Raw genomic sequence first — 9,614 nt, forward strand, 5'->3', positions numbered from 1 at the left:
TGATCGATAAGTAATTACAACAACGTGATTGCTATCACGGTAAATGTGCTGTTTAATTAATGAGATTATCCAATATCACAAATAACGCAGAATTAACAAGTTGTTGCGTTTTTACATTGATATCATATTCGTGTTAACTCTATGTAAATGCTGTTACATATAAACCGTTGAGACCATGCTCTATCAGCGCAGCAAGAGAAGTGGTTTAATTACCACTGTGTGGTTGGCGATCTGAACTTTGGTACTTAACTTGGATCGTAATCTGTCGTCGAGTTCAGTGTGTGAATTTGATTTGTCGTTTGAGTTTTTGTTATTGTAATAATCCTAGAATACTAATAAAATTATTTTTACGTGAAAGATTTTACAATTAACATTGTATGCGTTTGTAGCATAAAGGTTTTTACATTTATATGATAAAAATAATAATTTTAATATAAGGATTGGTGATTAGAACGTAGGTTTCTTCTTTGTTACTACCAAATGTACGTATAGAAAATGTACTGGAGTTTCTTCTCAGTGGCTCAACATGAAAACTTCAACGGAGTAAAGCACCTTAAACAGCAACAGCTCAGTCGCTGTGTCAGATTCTTTCAAGGTTATTGATATGTTTAATGCTTGTCTGGAACAGCAAATACTCTAGTGATGTCTTTTTTTGTGGTTTAGTTTGAAAGTTTTTTCAGCTTCTAGTCACCACATCTATGGACGTCACTGCTTTTGAACATCTCGTATTTGAGTCAACAGTAAACGATAAGAAGAATGTTGACTGTTGACTGAAATGTCAAACCTCAGCTTCACCGTGTTGTAGAACTCTCCCTACTTCACGGCATTGTGAAACCCTCCCTCTATCAATCATTTGTAGAAACCTTCGTACTTCAACACGTTATAGAACCATCCCAATTTATCCCTTTGCATTACCCTCACTATTTAACCTTAGTGTAGAAATTCCCTACTTCACCGCTGTGTAGAAACACTCCCTACTTCACTGCGTTATGGGACCATCCCTACTTCACCGGAAGGTTATTATTCAAAACAATGCTATAAAACGTATCAATGAATTCGCATGTATTATTTGGCGAGATATCTTGAAACTATTCCACATAAATAGAAAAGAGTTTTATGGTGGTTCAAGTCCAACCGTGGAATTTGGCTGAGCGATGTTGAAGCGCACAATGAGCTGACAACATTTCTATTTTAATTTGGCAAACTCCGTACCTACACATTCTATAATTATTCTTTTATGTTGCTCAAAGTAAATAAACATTTCAATGCTAATTCATAAATTTAACTCCGACCAAAATTATAAAACAATTTGTTGACTTTTAAAGCTATATATTATTAGTATAAACTACTGAACTTGCTATAATAATTTTCAGATTGTTCGTCTAACATCTTTGTTTGACATGTCAGCTCCCACCCACTTAAACTCTCCTTTGAAACAAAATTGTTCTTGTTGATGTCCCCAGCAGTATTGTGTTGTGCTTCCAACCCGGGTTTTAATCAAGGTAATTTAGTTCTTTTTAATTTCTACTATTTAATTTAATTGACGTACCAATCATCCTCAAACCTACTTTACCACTTAAATACTACTTATTATTTATTTTATGTCTAGATAATCTTTAAAATATTTAATTCTGCAATGAATATAGATTTATGCTTATGCGCTAATTTCTCAGAATTCAATGTAACAAATTTGTTTCAATATATATACATGTGTGTGTATATACATATATTGTATATTTATGTTATGTTGTATACTTATATTATACTTGTCAGTTTTGCATTGTGATGTCATTCTGATTATATATTGCTGTTAATAATCAATGTTATACCATATCCACTTTTCTATGATACATTATATACGGTGTTTTAAAATTACTTCCAAGTTTTCTTAAAACAAAAGTATTCGAACAAAATTAACACAGGAACATTTATTATCTTAAATTGTCAGTACCCATTTAAACATGCTGGGGATGCTGTTTAATGTCTAATGGAAATAAATGCAAAAATAATAATGCTAATTCTAAAAAATACAACCATTATAGGAGAAAACGTATTACATAATATAATTTCTGAAGAATAGATTATCTTAATAAAGAAAAAGTGTAAATACACTTATTTAAGGAATGTACTTTTACTCAGTATAAACGCAGGAGTTTCTATTATTCTATTATTCTTGTTCACTCTAATTGTCTCAACCATCATCGCTTTGTCACTCGATTTGCAAACTCAGGAATATAGTACACAGTAAGTGTCTGTGTTAACAAAGGTTTGGAAACGAGGTCATGCAAACAGCGGTAGCAATCTTCTAGCCACGTTTTCCGTCAGGGATGTATTTACAACGTTAATGAAACTATTTTAGGTAAAAAATTTAACTTTAAATAATATTAAACGTCATTTTAAATACAGTTATCCGGTCTTTTATAACTTAATTAAAATTTAAACTATGAGTGAAATGAAGCATTAAAATTCAATTTTAGAATGTAAAATAAATATGAAATGTGGCTAATATAGAATGAACTGGCAATAAAGGTCAATTTGTTTAAAAATATATTACTTGACGATAATTGGAGATCCAAAAAATATATTTTCAAGGTCATTAAACAAGAGCCATGGAGTTTGAATCTAAAGTGTGCAAATACTGTAGAATAACATTCTGCAAAAAATGCATGTTGTTTATTTCAATATTTTACGAAGGTGTGAATATTTTATGCACAGTAGTGGACTTGGCTTTTGATTTTGAATAGGTAATTCAGTAAGCTATTCAATACATGTATAGAAGAACTTTATTTTAATTTGATGTAAAATATAAGACTTTTATTTGGGTTTGAACATAAAATCATTCTTAATTATGTAGATTTTTTTAGTTATATAAAAACTATTTTTTAAGAATTTAATTATATATGTTAATTAATTAATTAAAATTTATTTATATAACTTTTAAGACTATTTGTTTTTGATCAATTTCATTTATTTAATTTTTACTCATCAGGTTATTACTTCTATTATCGATATGTATTATTATGCACTAATTAGATGTTTTACTCATCCGAGAAGTATGACATTTTAAAATAATTTCAAATTCCACTTATTATCTCTAGTTAAGCTTTACAAACGCATTAAATAGTTAAGTACTGGTACATGTTTTATGTAAGAAAAGAATTAAGAAAGTAAATATTAAAATTCCAAATATCAAAAGCATTTCCGGAGTTTTTAGTAAACCACAAGAGCGTAGATTTAACTTTTTTTAAACAAATGTTTGAATAAATATTAATGTAGATTCAAACTTCAAAATATACTTCGTATACTTAAAAAAAAAAATTATGATTAAGTATGTAATATACATATTGTGAGAACTACTTCAGGAACGCAGCTTTATTTGAAAAGATAAATCATATCGTTACCACTTCACTTCTTAACAATTTTATAAAATGTATTATTTTGATTACATCCGTTGCGGAGTTAGGCTTGGAAAATATACATGTTTAATAGAGTTGACAGAAACACAGGAAATAAACTTCACTAGTACACGGCTGTATAAATATATCAAATGTTTTATATTTTATTCAACGAAACATGAGAAACTAATAAGAGAATATTTTTATAACTAAAATTATGTACATTGCAGTAATACTAATAATAATATAATAAAATACCAAACATATCACGTAAATTGTGATTTTGGAATTGTTTCTAGATTCATGTTTCGTAGATGTATTTATGAATCTGTTATAATTGTTTCAATAAATTCATATTCACAGATTATTTGGTTCATCTTTACCTCATTAAAGCGACATTGTAAATTTATTAAATATTTGGAGCTCTCTAACTTGTAACTATCGTTTCTAATACACAAACATTGGATATTTATATTATTAATAATCAGCAATTATGATTCGGAGGTCCACCATGAAATCAGAAAACAATATTAAGCTCTCTTTCATAATAAATCTGTTTAAATTAGGAAAATAAAATGTTATTCTCTGCTAAAAAATAAATTCTAAATGATCAAAACATGTTATTTGAGGAACTCTCTGATGCTGTAATTCTCTTGAAGTTTACAGCCAGATTAGTCTGTGCTGGATTTTCCTGTTTACTAGCAAAGTAGAGTATTAGGTGCAAATATAACAAGTCTCATACGTCATAATTTGACATGATAAAGGCTTCGTTACGAGTTTTTTAAGAGAACTCCAACAATTGGGCTAATGAAGCTAATTAGGCCCAAAACATAATCTGCCATGTTTCTGTCGTCCAAAAATGATTCGACATTTACATAACGCTGTTAAATAGCGTATAAGTTTTACTAGATTCGATTTTATATGTTTGTTACTATTATTATTACTATTGATATTTTTAAGAATTATATTTCATATTTAACCTCACTCTGTCCTTACTAACAGTGATAGGGTTTCAATCAATAGCGGAAGCCTTCATAAGAAATTAAATCGTAACTATAGTCAAAATGGGATTTTTAAGTTTCAAAATCGATATTTTAAAAGATCACATATTTGTTTTGCAAGATGTTATAGATTTGATTAATGTAAGCTATAAATGAAGGGTAGATTTTTTTGTAAAAATCACGTGTTACACATAAAAAGAGGTCCATAATAATACAAACACTATTAATGTTTAAAATAACTAAAGCCATACTCCGGCTGAAAGCATGTACAAACTTTAACAAAACTCTTAACAGTTAAAATCTTTAAATTTTTCGTCCTCGCTTTGGAAAGCTATCTTTACTCAATAGATATTAAACCGAAACTGCGTATAATATATATACACGTATACAGGTGACGTAATATAGGCGGAGCCGATAGCCAAGTGTCACCGTGCAGAGAAAAACAACCTGATTTTATCTTGTAATCCATGGTAGAAAAATCCATCTCAGAAAAAGTCGTTCGGCTCCACGCCTAGAATGTAGTCTTAACTCAAAGGATAACAAAGTATATTCTCTCGCAGATAATATTTCCCTTCTTCAGAAATATTTGAACCGATCGTCAGACAGATAATTAATAGTAGTTATATGACCGTCGGACTAGATATTTATCTTTGCCACTTTATCGATCTGTAAATTGTTAAATGACTATTTTATAACATCTATTTAGGTTAGGATTTTTAAAGCGTTGAAATGGTTTTAATTTTATACCACTAGTAAATTATGACACAATTTAAAATGTTAATTTTTATTTTTTCGATGCCTCTGAATTCAAAAATTGTCTATTCAGGTTTTGTAATGACATCTGTGATTTTAAAGACCTGCCCAAAATAAAAATTATAGTTAGAGAATGTGGAATAATTTATTATTGGTATACAATTTCTTTACGTGTTAGACAATTATCCTTCATATTTTTAATTCTTTTGATACTATCTGATTTTGAAGTCTTTCAAGAACAATGCGGGTTGTAATAGAATTTTTTATTGGAGGATATTTTGTCTGTCGATTTTAAGAAAAGTCCCATCGTGTCATTATGCAATGTTAACTGACTCTCAGCAGCTGAAGCTTGATCAACGTGACTTCGTCAGGTGTGAAGCGTCCGGTCAGTCTGTGGCCCTTGACATGAAAACGTTGGAGTTGTAATTAATTTAAACGTGTTATAGATTATTTATGAGCCTTAGACCTTAGATTTTTAAAAATTGTTTCCATGTGTGGTGACATCCTCTCACTCTATCCGCGTTGACAACCTCTCACTCTATGTGTGGGGGCAACCTCTCATTCTATGTGTGGTGACAACCTCTCACTCTATGTGTGGTGACAACCTCTCATTCTATGTGTGGTAACACCCTCTCACTTTATGTGTGCTGACACCCTCTCACTATGTGTGGTTACCCCTCACACTGTATGTTTGGTGACACCCTGTCACTCTGTGTGGTTACCCCTCACACTGTATGTTTGGTGACACCCTCTCACTCTATGTGTGGTTAATCCTTACGCTGTATTTTTGGTGACACCCTCTCACCCTATGTGTGGTTACCCCTCACACTGCATGTTTGGTGACACCCTGTCACTCTGTGTGGTTACCCCTCACACTGTATGTTTGGTGACACCCTCTCACTCTATATGTGGTTACCCCTCATACTGTATTTTTGGTGACACCCTCTCACGCTATGTGTGGTTAATCCTCACGCTGTATGTTTGGTGACAACCATTCACTAAATTTGTTGGGACACCCTTTACCTGTAAGTGTGGTGACACCCTCTCACTATATCTTTGGTGACAACACTTAATCTATGTCAGGTGATACCTTCTCAATGTATGAATAATGACACCCTCTCACACCTACATATAATATGTAGGTTAGTGTGGAGTCAAAGTTAGACAACTCGCCCCTATCCAGGTGTTCCTCACAGGCTATAAGGCAGAGTTATATAGACTTTCTTTAAGTAAAACACGTCATAACCACTTATGAGGACCAGGCCTTTATGTGGGGTGCCCGCGTCTATAGTTCAAGGTTTCCAGTACCGCAGTTTGTTAAATTTAATAATATAGTGTTAATATAGTTACCAGGCAAAAAAGCCATGATGATTATACGATAAAAGTGATTTAAAATATTTGTTAATCAAATTTTCAAATATCTTGTTTGATCTATAGCCATGTTTTATTAACTATCTATATGTTTCACTTAATTTATTGAAACTGTTTAGGATGATAATCACAGTTTCAGTTTTATTAGTTGTTTCATCTTATTAACATATTATTACGCTGTCTAACAATTTATGTTGCATGTTTATAAGGCGTAGTAATCAACAATAATCCAACGATTCAAGCAAGATGTTTACCAACATTAAGTCGACATTATTAAAACTAATGTATTATTAATTAGTAATTTTAAAATTGATTCTATAATTTGGTAGTTACTGAGTTTACACCGTTCAAATGTCATGGCTACATGTATTTTGTATGTGATAGTGACTGAGCCTTAAGTCGACATTATTAAAACTACTGTATTATTAATTAGTAATTTTAAAATTGATTCTATTTTAAAGTATTGCCTTCAGTTTTCGGGAAGCTAAGGCGGGAACTAAAAGTACGTTGAAATAAGATTTTTCCAACGTTGGCTTTCCATTATATTATTTTTATTATTTTAATATATTAAACTTAGACGTGTTAATATTTTACATGTTAAATTTAAATGATTATACTCAGTTTATTTCAGATTTATTATAATTACCTATAAGGGAATAAACAGAAATGTTCTTTAAGGCTCAGTCAAATCCCAGGCAGTACAAAAAGCACTTTTGCAAAACGTCAAGTCTATATAGATCAGTTCAGTTTTTCACAGAACTTTCTCAAGCCCGACGTTCAGCTATTGGAACAACTTTAACATGGAGTTTAATTTATGACCAATTAGTTAACTGCACAAATTTGTTTAAATTGCAACACGATCAAAAAAATTCTATAACAAATATTGAAAATTTCACAATAAGGCTTTGTTTATTTAGGTCAAATTGGTTTCAATACTAATATTTGAATATTTGTTTGGACCTCCGATATGCATTAAAAACTCTTTTATACATTATTGTGAAAAGAGAAGAGAAATATGGAATTTGTATTATGTATAGAGACCGAGTGAATAACAGGGAAACTTGGGCATATTTGTTCGATATCGAGTGAGATAGTATGCAGTCAGCTGCAGACTGAGAGGCGCACATTCAGACAGATAAATATTGAAATGCTTCATCGTATGTCAAGTGGCGATATTAACCAATTACGATTAAACCTATATTTTCTTTTCTAAATATGGATGGATATGAAGCAATTCTTCAGAATATTAACAATAATTTAACCTTCACCTCAATATTATACACACTTTAACGACCAACGCTTATTATAAGAAATATAAAAACATAAATACAACAAAATAAGTTTTTATATGCAATCAGAGTCTAACTAGAAAGTTCCAAAATTTAAAAATAGCCATTTTTGTGGCGCAATGGCGGAAACCTTTTCCAAAAGGTCGTATTGAGTTTATCGTATATAGCAAATTTTGAAAAAAGAACATGATAATACATTTTAAAAGCAAATCTTTAAGTTGGCTACAATTTAATTATTTTATGAATAAAAAACAGTATTACCTCTTGTTGTGGAGAAAGTTATGGTCATGCCATGAGAATAGCAAAGATCAGTCTTTTAATATCTGTCACTTTATAGTATCGCTGCGGTTTAAAAGCCCCTTAACTCCACACTGAAATGACTAAATATTGGCATTAAAATCTTGTAAGCCTTGAGAAGGATATTGATCACACTTCGCTGTACACAAAACAATTTATTCTTTGTTACTATTTATCTATATAGAGTAATGCTCCTTTATTTATCTCTTAAAAAATTGCGAGCGAAGCTACGGGTAACTACTAGAATGATAATATCTAATAAATAACTGTAAAACAGGTTGTCTTTTAATATACGTATGAATAGAGAAGATAGATGCAGATCAGTTCTATTAATACAGTAGTTACTGTGGATTATGGTTTTGATCACTTACTGTAAAAGCTTAGATGGAACAGTTTAACTCTCGTTTGCCGACGAGGAAAACAGTAAACAAATGAATAAATAAGAGACAAGCTCATGTTTAGTGCTCCAATAGGTTTTAGTGATCTCTTTGTAATCGGCATGGGATTGATTTTTCAATTGAATTCATCAGCAAACAGTAAACGAGTAAATCGATAGAGACAAGCACAGTTTTAATGCTCAATACTAATGATTTCGCTTTCATCGGCTTATCCATGTGATTTATTTTCCAATTTACCTCATCAGCTCCTGTTAATTAACCTAAATTTTATAAGCAATTTTAGCATTAATTTTACAGACTGGAAACTGAATTTTATTTGTTAGATTTCTACTGAATAACGTAGGGACAGCGCGATACATCAATTAGTTTTACAAAACATGCAGTAGTCACATTTATTATATCCACTCTGTTTACTGATTTAAATATAATACATATCACATTTAGATGTAGTTAATGTGTTAGAACCCTTAACTGGTTCATTGTGTGTTATTATAAATGTAACAAATTCCAACCATTTTAAATCTTTATAGAATTTTAAAACTGAAAACTTAGATTTTTAGTTGTAACGAGATATTACTTAAAAAGTTAGACTAACCGACTATTAAGTTCTATAATCATAGTTGAAAATCTAACTCGTTAAAAATAAAAAAGTCATAAAGTATAAAATTTTGATATTAAAAATTCATTAATTAAATAATTACATTGTCAAACAATATCCCTTAATATATCATCTGCATAAGGATTTAAAACATCTGACCCACAGTTTAGGCCATAGCATATACTATTAAGTCAATAAAATTAAGAAAATATCCAAAAGCTGGTGAGGTGTAATTCGAGACGCAATCGGGAGATCCGGAATGCTGCATCAATTTGAGTGTGACAGAGGGACTAGTATCTGGTTGACTTACGAGCATTCTGTGACTCGAGCTTCTTCGCTTATGGTTACTTTAACAATTGGGTATTTTCAGTTTAATTGCTACCTGAAACTACACATACTTTAGTTATAAAAGTGGGTTTATGTACTACAACATTATTAACCTGTAATTTAATATTGTTAGTTGGTGTTTTACATAATATAACCAAGAGAAAGTGCGTAACATAACCTCAATA

Source organism: Homalodisca vitripennis, unplaced genomic scaffold, assembly GCF_021130785.1.
Source record: "Homalodisca vitripennis isolate AUS2020 unplaced genomic scaffold, UT_GWSS_2.1 ScUCBcl_490;HRSCAF=2603, whole genome shotgun sequence".
NCBI classification, from domain to species: domain Eukaryota; kingdom Metazoa; phylum Arthropoda; class Insecta; order Hemiptera; family Cicadellidae; genus Homalodisca; species Homalodisca vitripennis.